Consider the following 11209-nt stretch of genomic DNA (forward strand, 5'->3'; position numbering starts at 1 on the left):
TTCGACTTCGTCTCTTCCGGTATTTGTGCTACATGTTCATCCCTTTGCAGTGTACCGTGCATTTTTTTATGTTTCACACAAACTTACCAATTGTCATTGATGTAGATAACGCTAAAGATTGAAGCTCTGGATCTGAATTCAACTAGTTAGGATCGCAAATAAATGAAGTCACCAACTGGTTTCATTTTTCTTTCAAACCTATTTCAATTTTTTTACAAAGTCCATTGCAGATAAAGTTGAGAGCAGCCTAATCCTGTAAGTAAAACAAAATATCATTACTAAGAAACATTTTTTGCTTTGTTCTGGGACTGAAAAAGAACTATTCAAAAAGGGTAATCCTCGAAGGCGGGTAAAAACAGTTTTTTTTCTTACGAAAATATTTTACTTCTGGATAAACCCAATTTTCAACTCCAGGATCCCTGCCCAATGAGCTGGAGAAGGTTAAAGTTGCTAATGAAAAATTTAAAAGGATAAATATATAAATACATAAATCCATATATAAATGTGCCTTAAACCTTGTGTCTGAAACTCATCTGTTGGACAAAAGCTTACGATGCAGTTGTATTTGTTGTTGTTGTGCTTCTTCCTTGTGTGATCCCGCTTAGGGTTTTGCGTAGTATGTACTGTTGTAAGCACTGGCACGTGGGAGACTGATGGCCATAAATGCTCATGATGCATTGAGCATCGGCAGTGCTAAATTGCTACATTATTCGTGAGAAAGAATAAGATACATAAATCACGTAACGTTGGAATTAAAGAATAGTTCATTATGAAAATTTGGTTTTATGATCACAGATTTAGTTTGGATTATATTAACCAATATTTTCGTTTTTTGTTCTGAATTAAGTTTCAAAATTTCGTTTTTTGTCAGTATTCAATTATTCAATTCAATTAATAATTATAGCAACACTGGTTGCTGATGTTGAATTCTATTAAACCATCTTAAAGCTAGCGTAGACTTCTAACAAAACAAGGTGAAGGCTCACCGAATTAAGATACGAAAGCAAAAAATCACGCGCAAATCCTGATTTAGAGCAGGATTATTTAGTAGTCGAGTAAATCCCACCTTATATCCATCGCCCTTGAATCGAAACTTGCGCAATATAAGCCGACAAAGGCGAGCGACTATAATTGAGCCACTTTTTCCGCCATTAAAAGCCTGCCAAAATCAATAAAAGCGAAATCCCTATCCGAGAAAATAAAGCTGCCTCCACCGGTCGCCACCATCGTCGTGTGTGGCTTAAACCAATTTTTGCAGCCCACGAGATGCCGGTGAGCTTACCTTTGCTTTATTGACTCTTGAAAAATCACACATACTTAAAGCGAACATACCTGTAAGTTAATTAATAATAAATAAATAACTGTTTGTTTATTTAAATTACGTTACCCGTCGCTCGGTGTGCGGAGGCCAATCCGGTCGTCGGGTGAACGTTGCAAAACCGGTTCCTTCCGCGATCGTTCACTGATCGGGTGTGGGAATTTCTCTGCCCGGTCTGCGACACAAGCACACACACACACACGATCGATCAAGTTTTCGCTCTCACACCCATGCGCGCCTGCAGTTCGAATCGAGGTGCACTTGTGACTACTCCTCGCTTGCGCTATCACCCCCTTTCTCAGAAATTAGCATAGATCGGGATTAAACCATTCGGTCAGCGGTTCTGCTCGGTCAGATCGGCGATCAAGATGCGGTTAATTGCACGGTCAGAAATGACCCATTTTCCATCCCAAAATTCGCACCCTGATGGGTCACAATAAAAACAAAACTCTGACCAAGCAATTCTTCACACCATAAATCTGTAAAATGCGGTTTTAATTAGGCGGTGTGTATAAATTTTGATGGTCATCCGCGTGCCTGACCAACCTAACCTAGGCCGACACGCAGTGGAGGAGCAGAGCAACGCACTATTCGTAATCGTTATTGTTTTTTTTTCGCTGCCTTTTTGCTTCTTTCAAGAAGACGACGCGCTGTTTACGATCGTTTACCGTCCCAAGCGACCAACCAACAGAAACAGCGCAGCAATTTCCGGTAGATTTATGAACACGCTCACCGCGCCCCGCTGGCTGCTGGATAGCTTCTTTCGCCGCCGGCCGCACCGCTCACGCCACAGCCGAAGCAATTTGGCGGTTTTGGTTTGCGCACTGCCGAAAATAGAGTTAGTTGTAGTTTTAATTTATTCGCTGGTGACATCAGTGTTGTCGTCACATGTATAGATTGGACTGAAATGGAATGGAAATTTGCACTTTTTGGGACAAATCATTCTCCGTAAAGGTTAAAAACTGTTTTTATGCTTTTATAGTAAGCTGACCATTTTAAGTGTCCTTAAAATGGCAGTAGACCTTCTGTAAGGTACACTGATTCACAGAATCGGTAGCATAAGAAATTTGACCACGTTTGTTGGCACTACAGGTCGCTTGCCAAACGGAATATTTTTAAGGATTGTTGAGGTTAATTGTGTTTGCCTAGATTTATTTCGATCAGGCCTGAACGTTTTTAGAACTCAACTGTGACGTTAGTTTCTGAATTATGCTCGATTTTTTTTACTTCCTCGACTTACCTTCTCTTAAGTTAACAGGGCTTCTCCAGACTTATAGCAAGACGCTGAAATTTGTAGGGCTTCCTGAAGCTTAGCAGAGTATTGTAGAAGTTGTCTGAGGTTTTTAAATTATCTCTAACGTTGGTAGGGATTGTTTTAGAAAACTTCAAAAGTGCACTTTACTTTAAAAGTTCCTGCAGGCGGTTCCCGTATATAACACATAACACATAAAAAAGTCTATAAAAAGATTGTATTTGAAAAGTAGGAAGTTTAGATAAAAAATTGCTGTTTTACCAGTCAACTATATTTACTTTCTTACAATTCTTAAACTTTTTGAAAAAGCGTTCGTGGAAAATTTTGAAATACAATCAAAAATATCATTGTTATACGGACTTGATATGTTGAGGTTATTTAAAAAAAAATAAGTTGGATTTTTGTGTTTCAAATTCATCTCGTCAGTAACTAGCACAAACTTGGGGCCAAATTAAACAATGTAACTCAACTAGTACCCAAATTAGCACTAGGTTGATACTATAGCCAAACAGTCATACGATATTATTAACGCGTAAAGCAATCGGTAAGTTTTCGCTCTCTCGTCAGCTCACCAGAGCTTCTGGTTTTACTTCCCGGGCCATCGCTCAGAACTGGCCAGTTCCTTAAGCGTGGTACATGTCGCATGACTGCTGGTATATAGCGTCAAACTAGTGCTGATTTGGGTACTAGTTTTGATACATTATCTTGTTTGGCCCAAGTTGGTACTAGATACTGACGAGATAAATAATATAAAAAATTAATACCCAACTTAACTTTTGGTTAGGTCATGGGCCCTTCATCCGCAAATTGGAACAATCCAATTTTTGCTTCTTGGGAATGTATATTGCATGGGTTATTTTTTGTTAGAGATGAAATACACACAATTTACAGAAAAAAAATAAATAAGAGGAAAAACCAGAAATTTTTGAAATACTCATTTTTGGTAGATTTCATGGAATTTTAAATTTCTTATTTTATGGAAAGAGATTACGGAAAAATAAATGAAATGCCATATTCCACAGTGATAGCTACCACACAATTCTGCTTCGTACCAGAATGACTTTAGGGGTATTCTAGAATAGTTTTAAGGATACACTGGAATGGCTTTAGGGGTGTACTAAAATGATATTGGAGGCGCACCAAAATGATTTCAATGGTGTACTATCAGAATCGGAAGACATCTCTCTTAAGAGAGGTTATTCGGGATTGTATTAGAATGGATTGAGTGAAGTATGAGAATGGTTCTGAGTATATACTACAATTGTACCACACTTCTAAAACCATTCTAGTGCATCGCCGATATTCTTAGGAGAGAATAATTTCAGTAATACTAGTTTAGTTTTTGGGAAGTACTAGAATTTAGCTAGTGGTGTTCTAGAATGGTTATTAGAACATACTAGAAAAGTTTACGATGTTTGAAATTGTTTCAGTGGTGAATTAGAAAGAATATAAAAGTGCGAAGATTTGTACTAGAATGGTTTGGAAATACAAAATGCGTTTCGACTTTATCTTAACGTAACCCGACATTTACTTAGAGTTAGGACTAAGCTAGCGGCTTGTGTTTGAAGCTATCGTCAATCCATCGCTAGCTTAGCACTGGCTCTAAGTTAGTGCCATATGCTGATGAGAGGAAGTCGAAACACAAATTCCATAATATGCACTGGAATTTTTTTATTAGTGTACTGGAATGGTGAAAAAGAACGAGTTTTGGATTGCACTAAAATGATTCTAGTGAGGAATTATTATGGCTTTAGGGGTGTACTAAAATGGTTTTAAGAGGACACTAGATTTGTTTTAAGATTGCACTAGACTTGTCTCAAGACTGTACAGAAGATGGTACTAGAACGATTTCGGGGAAGCAATAAAACGATTCTAGTCATGTACTAGAATAGTTGGTAGACTGCTTAATGGAATGTAAAGGGTTGAAATGTGTCATAGAAAAGATTTCAAAATATCAATGAACGTACAAGAATGGTATATGGACTACAAAAACTACAGCTTTATGAGTGTACAGGAATGATTAAAGGGCTTGTTAGAAAGGATTCAAAACTATACCAGAATGGCTTTAGGAATGCATTAGAATTGTTTAAGGATTGTATTAGAATCGTTTCAAGAGCACAAGCATTGTTTTAATATTGTACTAAAGTTATATTGGTATTGTTTTTTATTGCTCTTAGGTTTGTACTAGAATAGTTTTAAGATTGTACCAGCCTGGTTTTAGGGCAGTACCTAAATGGTTCTAATGATGGAATAGAATGCTGTTCAAACTGTAGTACTTTGGTGTTAGGGGTGTACTACAATGATTTTAGGAGCATGCTAGAATTTTTTCAGGGTTATACCAAAATGGATTCAGGGATGTAAAGGAATTGGCCAAAAGATGTATTAGAAAAATTAAGAGCGATAAAAATGGATTTAAAATTGCATTCGACTGGTGTCAGTAATGAACAAGACTGGATCTGATGACGTACTAGAATGGTATTGGAAGTATTCCAGAATGGCTTCAGAAGTGAATTACAAAAGTTTTGGAGGTTTAAAATGTGCCTATTTTTTGAGCTCTACAGTAATGTAATAGCTTATAAGAGACGTACTAGAATTATGTGAAGGGTGTTTAAAGGATCTGTATTTATATATGAATGTACATATTTGGCAACTTATACATTAAAATCTCGTTTTGCGTCCATCCGAGAAAATATAATAAATAAATTATTATTATCGATTGTTTAAACTAACGTTTATTACAATATTAAAATAAAAATGTCTAATGATTGAACACTAGAGTGGGACATGGTTATATGAAAAAAATAAAATTTCGCTCCGAGTGACTTTTTGGGTCCCATTTAGCTCCCAGAACAACTCTGCAAATTTTTAGTTCGATCGGTGAAACTACATTTTTGCGCCCACGGTTTAAAGTTTACATGGGATTTCGTATGGGGAAAACGTCTTTTGCAAATTAATTCTTCCAAGAGTCACCCGTTACCTCCTAAAAATAAATGGAAATCTGATTTTTATAGGAAATTTGTCATGGAAATAAAGTCTAGAAGACTGCAAAACAGTCTGATGCTTGTGGAAAAAGTTATTAAGCAAAAACCGATTGATGCCCTGAAGAATGATGAAAATTTTACTTTTCATAGCATCACTGCTGCTGATGGTCGAATTATATACAAAATTTTTAATGTTCTCTTTTTATATACAAAAGAAGACTCAATTTATCCCTCAAAACTCTTGCGAAGTGGCCAAACAGTATGGGAAAATGATTTAGACACATTAAGAGAATATCAAAACACAAATGCATACAATTGGACAACCAACAACAGTGGTGCTAGAAAAAATGAATATTTTATCAATCGTCAGAGCATCAATTGGTTTCAGCTTAATAACTTTTTTCTTAAGCATCAGATTGTTTCGTAGTTTTCGAGACTTTGTTTCTGTGTTAAATTTCCTACAAAAGCCACATAACGGTTTATTTTTAGGAAGCAATGGGCGACTCCTGGAGGAATTATTTTGTGAAAGTTAATTTTCCCATATAAAATCCCATGTAAACTTTGAACAGTGGGCGCAAAAATATAGTTTCAGGGATCAAGCTAAGAATTTGCACAGATGTTCTAGGACCCAAATGCTACCCAAAAAGTTGCTCGGAGCTGGAATCTATTTTTTGTCCCACCCTATTGAACACGTTTATTCCGGTTTTTCAGCGCCCAGTGCAAAGGTGACAGCGCTGAATGTGATACTCTCCCTCTCCTCCTCTCTCTCTCTATCTCTCTCTCCCTCTCTTCTCGAATACACTGAAGTGAAGAACTAATCGAAATCAACAAATAGACATCGTAAGATGTCGCCGACGCCGCAACCGTCACCGGAGAGGCATTACATTGCAAGCGTCGCCCCGACTAGTCAAAAGTGACACTAATAAAACCTACGCACCCAGCTACACGCCTACATTACCCCCAGCCTACATTGTTGCACTGTTTTACTGCCCAGCAGTAAATTCCACAAGCTTACTACGATTTTCACAGCATTACCGACGTTGACTTGTAACACGGAGCTGCCTCGCCTACTGCGCTTTCGGAGACCTCCCGTTACAAACAACAACATCTCTATCGCTGCTCTTGTCCCCCCTCCCAGGGAAAGCTTATCCCGTGATGGGTTGTAGTGAAGGGGGGAGCGTGGGGACTGTACCCGCACTTGTACCTATCAAAGCAACAACTACATAGTACCCACACAAGCGGTAAAATGGGATTGTTCTCCGCTAGCCACCAGCCATACCGGGAATGGTCATTTCCCACAATGGCAATTAAAGCGAATCGAAGAAGCGAAAATTCAGAACTGGTCATCGTTGTAGTCCATTCGGACTGGACCGGACCTCTCATAACGCGACAATAAAGTAAAGCAAGCGTTAAATTACTTCTCCGCATCAGCCCTCCTGCCCCCATTCCACCCCTAAGATACACCGACCACGAACAGAGGACCACGCGTTCCGTATTCCGCTCGAACCGGCGGCGTTCTCAAGAAGGGAACTTGCTTTTCTTCTACTTCTTCTGCGGCCCGGAGTGCCCCGCAGTGTCAACGCAAATTATAAATTCTACTGAAAATGAGCTATGGCCGGTGTACCGCGTGGATGAGGCGGCCAATTGTTGCGCAATGATGCGCGACCAAATGGTTCCTTTCTGCCATCCGTGAGCGAGACCAACCGAAGCAACCGGGGCGGTGCAAGCAAAAGAGTGTGTGAATATAACACACAGGTATCACATTCCTTCCGTTCCACGACCGAACGACCGACCGTCCAACCGGACGGTCAACCAGTCTGAGTAGACTGCAAAAGACCTGCAATCTCGGACATGGGTAACATGTTCGGGTGAAACGGAGACATATACATTCGCCCGGTACCGCGGACCAGACCGAACCAGACAGAACATAAACTGACATGAACATTAAGACCCACCGGTAACCGCTGCCACCACCACCACCACCGTCGTTGAAGCGATTCAGGCGACCGGCGTCTTGCACTGTTTTAGGTGATGACTGAACGCGCTCTCAGGAGACGCGCTAGGCGATGAGATATCGTATGGCGAAATTCTGACACCAGGACGACAACAACGGAAGAAACCAACGACGCAGAAAACCAACAACAATCGCTGTTCGACTCCGACGCTTACGCCCTTTTCGCCTTGCACGGCTTGATCAAGTTACCAGTTGCTTTCGGGACGTCCGTCAGCCACAGTCAGCGTTCGGGGGTCTAAAACTTTCATTTAGCGATCTGTCCCGTCCCCCGTCCCCCAGATGACTCTGACGGTACCGACGATGGGAGACATTAAAAGAGATTTGTGTAATCGCTTCGGCGAGATTCGGATTTCAGAGTGCGATTTTTCCGACTTTTGGGCGTGAGTGTGGATCGAATTTCGTCAACTTTTTATTGCAGTGTGAAACGTTTGTGACCCCCTCTTGCAGCGGGCTCACTCGCACTAATTGGAGATTTATGACACATTTTTGAGTCCCTCTTGCCCGCTGTGGGCTGATGCTGGTGATTGAATGTAGTTTTTTTTTTTGATGAAAAGAACAACCGCCCCTAGCGAGAAATTGTCGTTAAAAGTCAGGAGGACGCTCCAAACACGATAGAGCAATAAAATTCATCAATTGGAGAAACCAACCGAATCCCCGAACGAACTGATGAATAGCATCATTAGAAAGTTCGTATGTGTGTGGGTGTAGTGTGTAGGTATGGTAGGAGGCCGTTGCTCGTCACCCGTCAATCACGTAGGCCACGGTTGGCATCTGGCGGCCGCGAAGAAACTGGAGGGAGGGAAGAACCCGCGAGCGCGGGGTGATTAATGGGAGCTGATAAAGCACCAATCGTTCGGCGATAAAAACGAGCTGATTTACATCGATGACGACAGTTTGTAACAATTTGGATTGACCTCGAAACTGAATATTGGTGTTTGTGGGTTTTTTTAATGCACAAATGTGGGGAAGAATTATTTATAGACTGGGTAGCATAGATTCCGATATAAAATATTAGATCATCATCAGCCAATGGTGGGAGCATTGAAGACTGGTCAATTTTGTAGTTTCTAGCACGTTTTCAGTAGTTTTGTTCCACCTACGACGCTAGTACGCTATTGTGATCCACGTGCTGGGTTCTTTTTACTATGCAGATCATTACACAAGGCAACCATTTAAGACCATTACTGTTTGTGCTGTTCATTAAGGGTCGAGCTGTTTTTTTCATGTATAGTGAAAAAATGTATTGGGAGCTTTGCTCGTGTACGTAAAAAATCGCCAAACCCAAATAATGAATAAACAAATTTTACAAGATGGACGTCTTATATAAGCTTGTTTTGTCGTTATTCTGGCACTATACATAAAATTTTTAGTTAGTCATGGAATTACGTTTAGACTTCGTCTCATCAGTATCTGGCATCCAACTTGACCATGCGGACGTTGAATTCTAAATTCTAAAAGTGTTACTACTTGTGTTCACAAGGAAATGGCTGGTCAGGACTGATGTCCCGCAAGCACAGCAGCGTAAAATTGACAAAAAATTTATAGCAAAACTGTTTGTTCGAGCTCCAACTGAAACGATTTCTGTGTTTCAGTATGATCGTATACTGAACTAAGCAGTTTCTTCATATTTATTTTTCTTTGTTTTATTGTTGTATTCGCGATATCATGTTTATCGATATTATGATATCGTTTATGATATCATAATATGTTTATGATATCAAACAAAATTTTTGTTTGTTATTCAGTTATAAGTTCACGTGTTATTCAGTTTTTATGCACAGACGAAAATATCCCCAAAACTAATTTTAACGGTACTTTAAATGGGAAAATAGCCCACCAAAATAATAATTACCTAAAACTATTCTAATACACGCCTAAAACCTTTCTACTACGATCTTAAAAGCATTTAGCTTACACCTCAAACCATAGGTTTATGTACACCGCTAAAACTATTCTGGAATACCCTTGAATCCATGATTTAACTTTTCAAAAACCATTCTAACACAACCTCGAACAATTTTAGTACACCTCAAAAACCATTCCATTAAAGCCATTTTCGCACACTATTTCAACACACTACTAAACCATTGTGGTATACACCTAAAAAGTTCTAGTACACATCTAAACCATTCAAGTATACACAGTGCGCTCTTAATCAATTCTAGTACATCCCTAGAACTAGTATACCCCTAAAACTATTGCACTGAATTCCAGAAACTATTCTAGTACTTCCCTAGAACTGTTCCAACTCAAAAGCTATTCTACCACTTAAACCATAAAAGTTCGCTTAGAACAACTGCTTCATTGCATCCTTAGAGGTTACAAATGAAAAACCTACAAAAATACATGAAGTAGAAATTTCTAGTTTTTTCTACTGAATTCAGTGAAATTTTCAACTTCTTTTCATAGAAAAGTGAAAAATCAAATATATCCTATTGTGCTATAGTGTCGAGCAAACTTTAGTTTGCGGCTCTAAATCAAGAATCACGAAAGATAGGTTTCCGCCCGCGCACCCCTTTAAAAAATACGCCAGCTGGAGAACCCTGCGCAGCCGCCATCTTGCTACGAAACAGTTGTAAAAGTAATTGTTTGTGCTTCACAAATAGGAATATAAATCCTACTTCACAGCAGCCCCATACATCACATCATTTCGTCAAAAAAAAAATTCCGTAATACGCTTATAGTGGTGTAACCCTTAAAGCAATTTTGGGACACACCTAAATTCATTCTAGAACAATACTCAAACCTGCTTAATACTCCCATAAAGCCATTCTAGTACGCCTTTGAAACAATTCTAGTACATCTCTCAAACCAATCTAGTAAGTTCTTTAAACAATACTATTACAGCTCACGATTGTGCAGCACAATATCCATTCTAGTAAATCTACGGCACCATACAAGTACGCTATCCAAACTATTCTAGTACATCCTTTGAATCATTCTGGTACTGCTCCAAAACTATTCTAGTGTGTCAATAAACTATAATAGAAAATTTCCATGACCATTATATTACAGACCAAAACCATTCTAGTACACTCTCGAAACAATTCTAGCGCACTATCAGAACCACTGCTGTAAACTCAAAACGAACCTAGTACACCCCTATACACATCCAAGCAAACCCCCCTAACGATTCTAGGGCGCTAAGACAACCATTCTAGTATATTTTTATAACTATTTTGAATATACTTCTCCTGAATCTCCTAGCACATTACCAAACCTATTCTAGTACAATCCACAAACTTTTTAATGCAGATTTGAAGCCATTATATTTCATCATTATGGCCATTTTAGCTTGAGCTTATGCGACCACCCCTGGCTGCTGCTCTGTTATCGATCGGGACTAGCTGAAGTTGCACAGGGAATCAGTAGATAGTTATGCTTGGGAGTAGCGAAACATCTTTCAATGTGCAACTCCTGGTAATCCTAAAGTGTCTTTTTTATCAATACTGGGGCCGGCCAGGCCCGAACGTAGTTCGCGGAAGGAATGGGAAGGAATGGTTAGTCCGATACTTGCTTTTGCTAGAGGCCGTATATACTACTGCGCACTCCACAAGTATCACGGGAGGAGGATATTTTTGTTAGTAAGAGTATAGAAGTTGGATCTACTTCTTCTTTACCGACGTCAGAGAGGTGATTCCACT

Source organism: Topomyia yanbarensis, unplaced genomic scaffold (assembly GCF_030247195.1).
Source record: "Topomyia yanbarensis strain Yona2022 unplaced genomic scaffold, ASM3024719v1 HiC_scaffold_10, whole genome shotgun sequence".
In the NCBI taxonomy this organism is placed as follows: domain Eukaryota; kingdom Metazoa; phylum Arthropoda; class Insecta; order Diptera; family Culicidae; genus Topomyia; species Topomyia yanbarensis.